Source organism: Tachysurus vachellii, chromosome 22 (genome assembly GCF_030014155.1).
Source record: "Tachysurus vachellii isolate PV-2020 chromosome 22, HZAU_Pvac_v1, whole genome shotgun sequence".
In the NCBI taxonomy this organism is placed as follows: Eukaryota; Metazoa; Chordata; class Actinopteri; order Siluriformes; family Bagridae; genus Tachysurus; species Tachysurus vachellii.
Genome location: NC_083481.1, coordinates 1877286 through 1886738, shown reverse-complemented (window position 1 = coordinate 1886738; position 9453 = coordinate 1877286). Strand labels below are relative to the sequence as shown.

General features: G+C 40.2%; 1 long non-coding RNA gene across 3 annotated transcripts; it reads left to right on the top strand.

Annotated features, from left to right (window-relative positions):
* On the top strand, positions 1-8869 carry LOC132838423 (uncharacterized). 3 transcript variants are annotated; one of them, XR_009647631.1, is made up of 5 exons: positions 1-136; positions 1039-1267; positions 3093-3957; positions 5492-5677; positions 8025-8869. It is a non-coding gene; the product is annotated as an uncharacterized LOC132838423 (long non-coding RNA). The 3 variants fall into 3 exon arrangements; XR_009647632.1 differs by lacking the exon at positions 1039-1267; XR_009647630.1 differs by having other exon boundaries at positions 1-1267.
* Positions 8870-9453: the final 584 nt, after the last annotated feature.

The window sequence follows — 9453 nt, the reverse complement described above, 5'->3', positions numbered from 1 at the left end:
CACACAGTCTATGGGATAGCAGCTGGACAAACATCCATGTTTTGTGGACTTTTACCAGATCAGGCTTGGCAGTGAATTTCTGAGCAGATAAGCATAAGAACAAAATATCGCTACATTAAAAACAGACATTCGGAGTGTGAGTTTGCACTGATTTTTCTTTATTTCCTTTAAACAGAAAACTAGTCAAATATTGTATTATTAGTAGAGACATTTTGACAATTATGTCTTGTATGGACTGAGACTGTATATCTGTTAAAGAATGTTTGTGTATCATGGCCTGTGAAGACCTCACATCCTGTCTAGCACATACAGTGGATTGCATAAGTATTCACCCCCCCTTCACTTCACATTTTGTAGTATTTCATACTGTGACTAAGATGGACTGAATTTCAACGATCTCCACACTGTAGCACAACATACTGTAATAGAGGAAAAATCAATATGATTTGCAAAGGTATTTACCAGTAAAGAAAGTTAAAGGTAGTTACTGCACAATTATTCACCCCCTTTCTTGATCTAGTGCGGTTGCCCTCAGAAGTCAGTTAATAGTTAAATGGAATTGAAATGTGTGTAATTAAAGTGTCATGTGTCAAGTTTCAGGACAGTTTATATACACCTGGATCTGGAAGATCTCGGAGTAGGTTAGAAAACATACCTGTACACACAGCTACCTAATCACTTCCAGGACAAAGTTCTGCCAAAGCATCGATCACGTTCCTGCTATAAACGTATACAAAATATTTAACATCCCAACGAATGACTTTAAACAGGTTGTTTTAAAAAATGTAGATAAAAAAATGGCACAACGACCAGGCAACCGACAGACCAATGGTAACGCTCAACATGATGCTACCACCAGCATGCTTCACAGGATGATGAGCAGAACATTTTGTGCAAAAGCCAAAACTTATCAGACATTGTTTTTTACATGAAATGTTTCTTTGGATTTTGCCATTTTGCACTGAAACACATGGAGAATGGACTTTAAAATGAAAATCATTGCTAGTTTTGCTTTTGATCTCGTATCTCACGTATTAGGGCCGTTCTGATTCGTAGCCTTCATGTGACCTCGAGGGACAATGTGCATGCAATTATCTCACTCCCAGGTGCCAGATTAGTCACAGCCCACGGCATGCACATGAAAATTTCTGCACCATAGCACCATCCTCACTTACCTGCAGAATAAATGCTACAGGAACAATAGGCGTGATTCTGCAAAGCTGACTGAATGTCAGACAAAGAAGGAATTGTCAAGATTTCTCCCTGGGTGAGTTGGGCACGTCCGATGATTCAGATCTTTTTTTTTTTTTGGCGTGGCTAATTAGCATTCATATATAAACCGGGAATTACTGAGAAGGTTAGTATATTTTTATAAATATCAGCAGCACAACTATAACAACTATTGAGCCGACGTAGGAAAGAAATAGGAAAGAAGACACACAAGGGCCATTTTTTGCTTTAACTAAGACAACAAAAGCTGAGAAGCTGAAGCTGAGATGATTGCTTACAGTATGTAAGAGGAAAGCTGTCTTTCATAAGCTAGCATAAAATAAGCGTAGCATGTTGCAAGATTTTTTGTAGTGGCGTCTCTCCGACTAAGCCAGATCTCCCTTGGCCTTCTCCCTTCCTCTCCAAAACCCTTTAATTAACTAAACAGTAGTTGACCTACAGAGATTTTCCTCTTTTCCATTATTTTTGGTGTCACAGGCCCACGGGGCAACTGCGTAGGCGAAGGAAGGAAGGAAGAGAGGAAGAGAAAGTAAAGATGAAAAGAAACTTGAAAGCGCGTCAGGGGAAAAAAAATATGACAAGGAAGGGAAATGCAAAGAAGAGACGCTGATGGATGATACATGATCCGTTCATCTGAAAGGAGGAGGATCGGCTTTCAAAGTTAAAACACAGATTTATTGTGCGCTGGTTTCTGGTGAAATGTGCGTTTGTCTTGTAACTGCTTGCTTTTTTTTCAACTTTAAAAGCGATTGTTTAGTACACCTGCGATGGACGTAAGATAAAGAAGCAATTTCCTGTAATCGATATGTTAATAGGCTCGCAAAACAAATCAGTCTTGCTCACTTCTGGCACAACAGGCGTCTCTTGCTGAAGTGCACCTTTTTTGGCTCTGTAGTGAAAGATGACTCAAGCTGCTTCTTTTGACACTCAAGGTTCTTTACGCTACAATGGCCATCTGACAGGAAATTCCACATTGCATGACTGTGCAGCTGAGGATTACAATAGCAGTCAGTGCCTCTGTCACGCTGTACAGCCATCCATCTCTTGTAATGCTAACAAGAAGAGATGTACATCAGGGATCCAGTAGGAGTAAAAAAAAAAACTTTTTACTTCAAATTGCTGACATTTTTTTATATCAGTGAGTTTATGATAATTTATGAGTTTTTATATTGAACGTTATTAAACTTCCCATGAGATTTTTCTTTAAATTTCCTTTGAGGTCTATTTTTATGTAAAGAAACGACGCAGCAGCGCTTTAGTCTTGTAGTCTGTCCGGGTTGCTTTACACTCTGTTCAATCAGATGATATTCTTAAGCTTTCACTGTTAAACCGGCATCACACACACATGCCGTCACACACATACACACGTCTCACACACACACGGCGTCACACACACGCCGCAAAACAATCTGCTAAGTTGAAATTCTCATTAATATAAATTTGGCCGTTACAATGAAAATGTAAAGCGACTAAGTAAAGAAGCTCCTCCTCCTTTTGTCTTTAGTTGACAGTGAAACCTGATTGTTATCACTCACGAGAGAGCGTTCAAAATGTTAAACGAGCTCGCAATCTCAACGTCGTATTGGGACGTCAGAGCAGCGCACATCGATGTGGTACAATCTTGCTGTTAAAAAAGAAAATCAAACCTCTAAAGGCAAGGAAATTTGAAGGCTAAAAAAATCAGAGATCCAACAAAGCCGCGATCCGAATCTTCAGACGATCTGAACAACACAGCACCAGATCACGTCTTGACCTCTTGCCACAGTGATTCTTCTCATGTTTGTTTTGTTAGACTCAGTCCTACATGCTGTTCTACTAACTTCTAGGACTATGAATAATAACAGTCCGTTATTATTTTTCAGACTCCCACAAACTGGTTTATCACACACAAGGTTGTTTCCTGGCTGAGATCCTGATTAGAAACACATTAGTATCACAGTGTGGTACTGATCATCGTCTCACCACCCCGACGTCCGTCACATAAACTGGTCACGGTGAAGGATCAGGAGCAGCACTGGATCCAAATCAACAGAACTAAATTTCTTAAAAAATGCAAAGATTATGGATTATAATGTTACAAACTTGTTCTATCACAATGTAAAGACACAATGGTTGGACACGACGTCGAAAATAGCATATCATTTTCCATAAAGGCTTCCAACCAATAACAAACGAGCAGCAAAATCGCTACACACAAGAAATATTTCAGTATAAATCTATTTAATGTGTTTCATTGTGGAGACGGGTCATCGTGTATTAAACTAGTAAACAAGTACTAACTAAGTTACAGAGATAGAAAGAAAACACCAAGGGACAGGAAAGTAATCCACGACAGCGTGTGTGACCCGACATTGTCAATTATATTCGTAGAACAAAAAAAGGTTTTATTCCATGTTTTTTTTTTTGTTACATTTATTATTAGAGTTTTATTTTTAATTCATTCAGGAATTTTGTTTTTATCTACTTTATTTATATATATATATTTTATATATGTATTTATACATTTTTTCCACACAGACGAGAAACCCTGTGTAGGTTCACACTCTTTAAATCTTCCCTTCACCTGTCAGTAATGTAATCTGGGATGGCCCGGTACCTGTCTTCACACTGATCTACCTGTTTCAGAGTGAGTGAGAGAGTCACATGAGGCTCCGCAGAGGGTTGCGTGTGAAGAGCCAGGCTGGTTTGTAGCAGCAAAGCTAAAATAAGCAGGAGGATGTGGTTCAGGTGCGTCCCTCTAGTTACAAAACACCTGCATCAGGGTTAATCACACTTTTACCTGCACCCAGCCTACTGCACTCAGGTCACACACACACACACACACACACACACACACACACACACACACACAAAGACAGGGCGTGCTTTTTTTTTGCTTGTCAAGGAAAGAAGAGAATGAGAGAAGGGTATAAAGTGTACTAATACCTAGTTTCATTTGTGCTGAACCCCATCAGGAAAGTCTCATTAAAAAGATTACTTTCACGCTCTGTAGTCAGCTTTGCCAAGTCAGGCATAATACACACGCAGGTGCAAACGTCCAGGATAAAATCCTTTGACACCGAACAGCAAAATTACTGGTTTCCAAAGGAGCATAGAGCAAAGAAATGTAGGGAGGAAGGAAAGGAGGGAGGGAGGAAAGGAGGGACAAGAAAAGGAGACAAAACAATTCAGGAAATAGGAAGAAACGGCTCAGTGATCGGTGTATCAAAAGTGATTACACAGAATTAACAGACAATACAGCAGCCAGAAACCAATCTCCTACATTTTTATCCATATGTTTGCAATTTAAATGTTTTGTGTAATATAAAAAATAACTAGATTTATAAAGTTCGTTGTGACAAACTTTGATGTTTGCTTTTAGATGTGAGTGGATACGAGCATATGACATCACCTGAATATCAGTGATGCAATTCACCTCATTGTGCTCAGTGTTTTGATATATCACATGTCTATTTTGTGGTAATATTTTATTTTGGGGGAGGGGCTGAACACGACATCACGTGACATCATCCGAATACCCGTGAGGAAGTTCCCCTCATTGTTCTGAGCGTTTTGATATGTCACATGTCAATGTTGCGGAAAGTTTTTTGCATTTTGCATACATTGGGGGTGGAGCTATGGAAACACAGAAAGGCCAATCATTACACTAATTTAATACTTTGTCCGGAGTATCAACTTAAAGAAGCTGTCCGAGTTTGGTGTAAATAGCTTTACGATAAACCTCTACAATTTATAATCGGTGTCTATGGCAAAAAAGGGCACTTTGAGACCCGGTACTGTGAGAACTGGATCTCGGATCACTTAGAAAAGTAACAACAACAAACCAGGATCTACGACACATCCGATTTTGGCGCATGTGGCTTGAAATCCCTAGGAGGAGTAAACATTAATACATTTTTGTCTAAGAAGAATAAGCAAAGCGGAATGTTGGCTTCTACAAGCCAACATAATAACAGAAAAAAAAATTGTATGCAAAATTTTCTCTTTACCTCCAACGTATTAAATCAGAGACGGAAATGAAAGGTGTCATAAAATCATCCCACGTTCATCTGATAATCTCCCAAAGACTAGCCAGTGTAGTTCCTGGTGCTAGCTGACACACTGTTACGTCTAAAAACAAGATTTTATTTTTATTTCCATGTTATGACGGTGGTGGCGTGTAATGATACGTGACACGGCCTGCACAGGAGTCTATTTCACTATTAGATGATTATGTAATGGTATTTCATCATAGTTTTTTTAATATTTGTTCCATTCTTAGTCACGTCTGTGTCAGTCGCTGCTGTCCTGCCTCCCGCTTCCTGTTATGAGTCTCTGAGGCGGGAGGATCAGGGAGTGAAGAGAGAAGATAAGAAAAATCTCACCAGGAAACACGTCACCATGAAGTGCGTCATGGTTCATCACACTTCATCCAGAAGACTTTCATTATGTTAATAACAATAAACAGGTCAGTTACACAAAGTGTTCAGTTCAGAGTGTGTGTGTGTGAGTGTGTGTGTGTGAGAGAGAGAGAGAGAGAGAGAGAGAGAGAGTATGTGTTAACTGTATTGATGTTAACTAATCCTGTTTGTGCGCTCCTCTGAGCATGGTTTATAAAGTATGAAAGATGCTGCAGATTCGTGTGTCTAAGGTGAAGAAAAAACCTGCTGTCAGCTAAACAGATGAAATCATCCAGATTTGAAAAAAGGAAATCGGAAAAAGGAAGTAGAGAAGGAAGAAAATGCGGTGTGGTGTGTGGTGTGTGGTGCTGTTCGCTGTTTTATTCCTCTTATATGACAGCAATCTGCACACAACCTCCATTTTATTTTCTTTACACATATACGTTAGTAAGTTATATGTATAACATGTAATAATATGTAAGTTAGTTCTTACGTTATAGCAGCTACGTACAATCGTTTTTGTCCCCAAAAATGTACTAAAATGAGCGCTGTGATTCGCAGTGTGTGACTACTGACCCAGAGCCGATCGGGCTCGAGCCGATACGCTCATTGCGCAAGTTGCGTAGGGCCCCGTAAATTATGCAAGGCCCCGCCTCCCCATGCCTCATTTTACAGCGCGTGTTATTGTTTACTGTGTAGATGACGATATGAAGCGGAGCTGTCCATCTGGCCATGAAAAGAGAAAAAATGTTGATGTGATTCTGTCTCTAGTCTCTATCTGACTAGCTAAATTAGCTGTACAGTGCTGAAAGTGCAAGTGTGAATGTGTGGCAAATGGTTTACATGGCTCACGGGTCCGGTAGGAGGGCCCTTTAGCAGAATTTTGCTTAGGGCCCCAGGGGGGTCAGGATCGGCTCTGTATTGACCGATCGGATTCAAGCGTTCGTACAACATATGACTTGTGGATTAACAGGTAACAACAGCTCATATGAGGAGATCTGTTATAGTCGCAGGCTATAATTCAGACACGATCGGATTTAAACCACGCAGAAGATTCAAGGTTAAAAAAAAAAAAAAAAACACCGGAAAACGGACAGCATTGCTTTTCGGAATGGCTTCCTCAATGAAGAGGATGAACTGAATCTAATGACAGACAGACAGACAGACAGACTGACAGACTGGCAGTAAATCATCCAGAACAGGCTCTCTGGTTTATTTGGCTGCACAAGCATCAGAGACGCTGCTGTATGTCTGATTTTTACGTCTCTGCATATCGACGCTCTTCACTGCGTCTGCTTTGCTCCTGATGATGGTGGAAAAATCCTCAGAAACCACTTGTCCTCAAGTGCCCTCATCCCTCTCCTGTCTTTCCCTCCTCTGTTAGCATAGCGGTGGTTTAATCCGCCGGTTTCTGACGTACTTCAGCGTCGGCATGCACAGCGGTGACTCACAGGGTTCTCTGTGCACCCTGAGAGCCCACGACTGGCTTTTCACAAACAACTGACTCGCACCCCATTGGCCCATTTTACAGGGTTAATATTACAGGGGTGGTCTTTCCCAGCAGTTATATTTTGTGTATCCTCCGAGTATTGGGTATTTATATATTAGACAATGTCTTAAGCTGAGATTAAGGTGTAGATTAGTTCGTTGACAGCCGGATTAGCGAGATTAAAAGGATCGAGCGAGATGTTGTGGGAATGCACAGACAAGCATTCGGTTGCTAAGAAGAGAAAACACTCCCTTATCTGTTCTTTTATCTGCCTTTTTTTCCCGTCCTTGTCACTGTTCCACAGTTAGGGCTTACTTTTTTTTTTTTTTATTAAAAAATACAAATAAAATTGAAACTCTTAGTGGTACATTTTTACTCTTAGTGGTAAAGATGTATAATTGAATATCGATGAGCACGGACTCTAAATGCTAGAAGATCAGGAGCTCTTTCTTGCTATAAAAGGAGCATCTTGGTCGATATGTGTGTATCAGGGAGACATGTGGTTGGTCCACACAAAGAATAAAAAAAAGGATAAATAAATTAAAAAGCTGAAAGTTTTCCATCTGAGGTTAAACTGAATGAGGCGAAGGTTAAGATTTGGGTTAAGTGTAGGTGTAGTTTAGCGTTGATGATTATGTCAATGGAAAGTCCTTATAAGGATAGTAAGACAAACTGTGTGTGTGTGTGTGTGAGTGTGTGTGTCTGTGTGTGTGTGTGTTTGTGTGTGTGTGAGGATGGGTGTAAAGCTAGTGCTTGACTCCACAGGAATGTGGCTGCTGACTCAGTGTGTCTGTCAATGTGTGTGTGTGTGTATATGTGTGGCAGTGGCCTCATTCACTCCAAGCACACACACACACACACACACACACACGCACACACACACACACACACACACACACGGTTGCCCCTTTATTTCTTTCTTTCAGGATCCTGGCCTGTTTGCTCATGTCAGATTTCCGGAAACGTTTCTGGAATTCCTGGAGCCAAAGTCGCCGGATTCCTCGGTACTACCTCGTGTTTTGGTGTTTGCTGCACTTTGGATTTCCGTCCCACTCGCAGCGTATGAGTCAGAAAGCATGTGGTATTCAAGGTCTGACTGCCTCACACAACACGGCTCCGCACACACTCCCGCCTCGCTGTGTTTATCTTAAAGCCATCTGACTTCTTGTCGCTGTATTTTTTTTTTCTTTTTTTTTTTTTGAGAATAGACACAGTGACATAAGGATTACTCCACCTCGCCTGGCACTTTGTCCCTTTACAAACACGTCCTTTCTACTCCGGTATCTGCTCACCTTCCAGCTTCTGGAACGTCTCTCATTATTCTCCAGAAATCTGCTCCTATTAGCCCTAGGAATCTAAACCTCACCGCCCCACAGTCCCTCGAGCCGCCGGGTGATGTCACCTGATCATGTCACAGTCATTATTTTCGCTGCCTGACCTTTAATCATAATAATTATTTGACCTCATTTCATTTCTTTGCTCCTTAGAGTTTTTTTTTTAATGTATTTATTTTTATACTTTTTTCTTCACTACATTTCAGAACCATCCTAGTTTCCCTCTACTACACTCTGCAGCAGGCCAAATCTTTAAATGACTGCTTTGGAGCAAATAAAATACCGAACTGACTCAAACATCTGAATACGACACACTTCCATATCGCAGCAGACGGATCGCAGATCAGAGAACATTTTTACAGATATTGGTTTTACAGATGTTTGTAGAAATGTGTTTGGAATATTAGAAGAGAAGAATAAAGACTCTTTTATTTTCACATGTGTGCAGCGTGCGGTGTCTCTCGGCCTTCACGTCTTCACCGTCGAATTTGAGTTAAACAATTTCTGACGTGTTTAATAAATACAAAACCTCCGCCATTTTTTTTTTGCTAACCTTCTAAACGAAATGTCAGCGGCATCTCTGACAACTGCACGTCGACGTACTGGAACTGAAATGACTCAGCGGTTTACCTTAGTTTCTTTTTTTAATGTCTTTTTATTGAATTTTCTCCAATGAACCACGATTTTATATATAATCAAAAAGCTGTCAAATCTTGGAGTGTCTGATAAATAATAATAATAATAATAATAATAATAATAATAATAATAATAATAATAAAGATAAGAGATTTAACAGTTTTTAAATATTTGAGATAGGTAGGTAGGTTTGGTGTGAGGTACAGATGTAAATACAGATGTTCCTCATTACCTCTTTACTTCTTTACCTCTTTTCTGAGTCTACAGTGTGGGACAGAAAGAAATCAGCCACATCATCGCTTCGTCGTATCATCCTGCGTGTTTAATCTGAGTTCGTTTGTGTCACTGCAGCAGAGTTCGTGTCCACAAACGGCAAATAACTGTT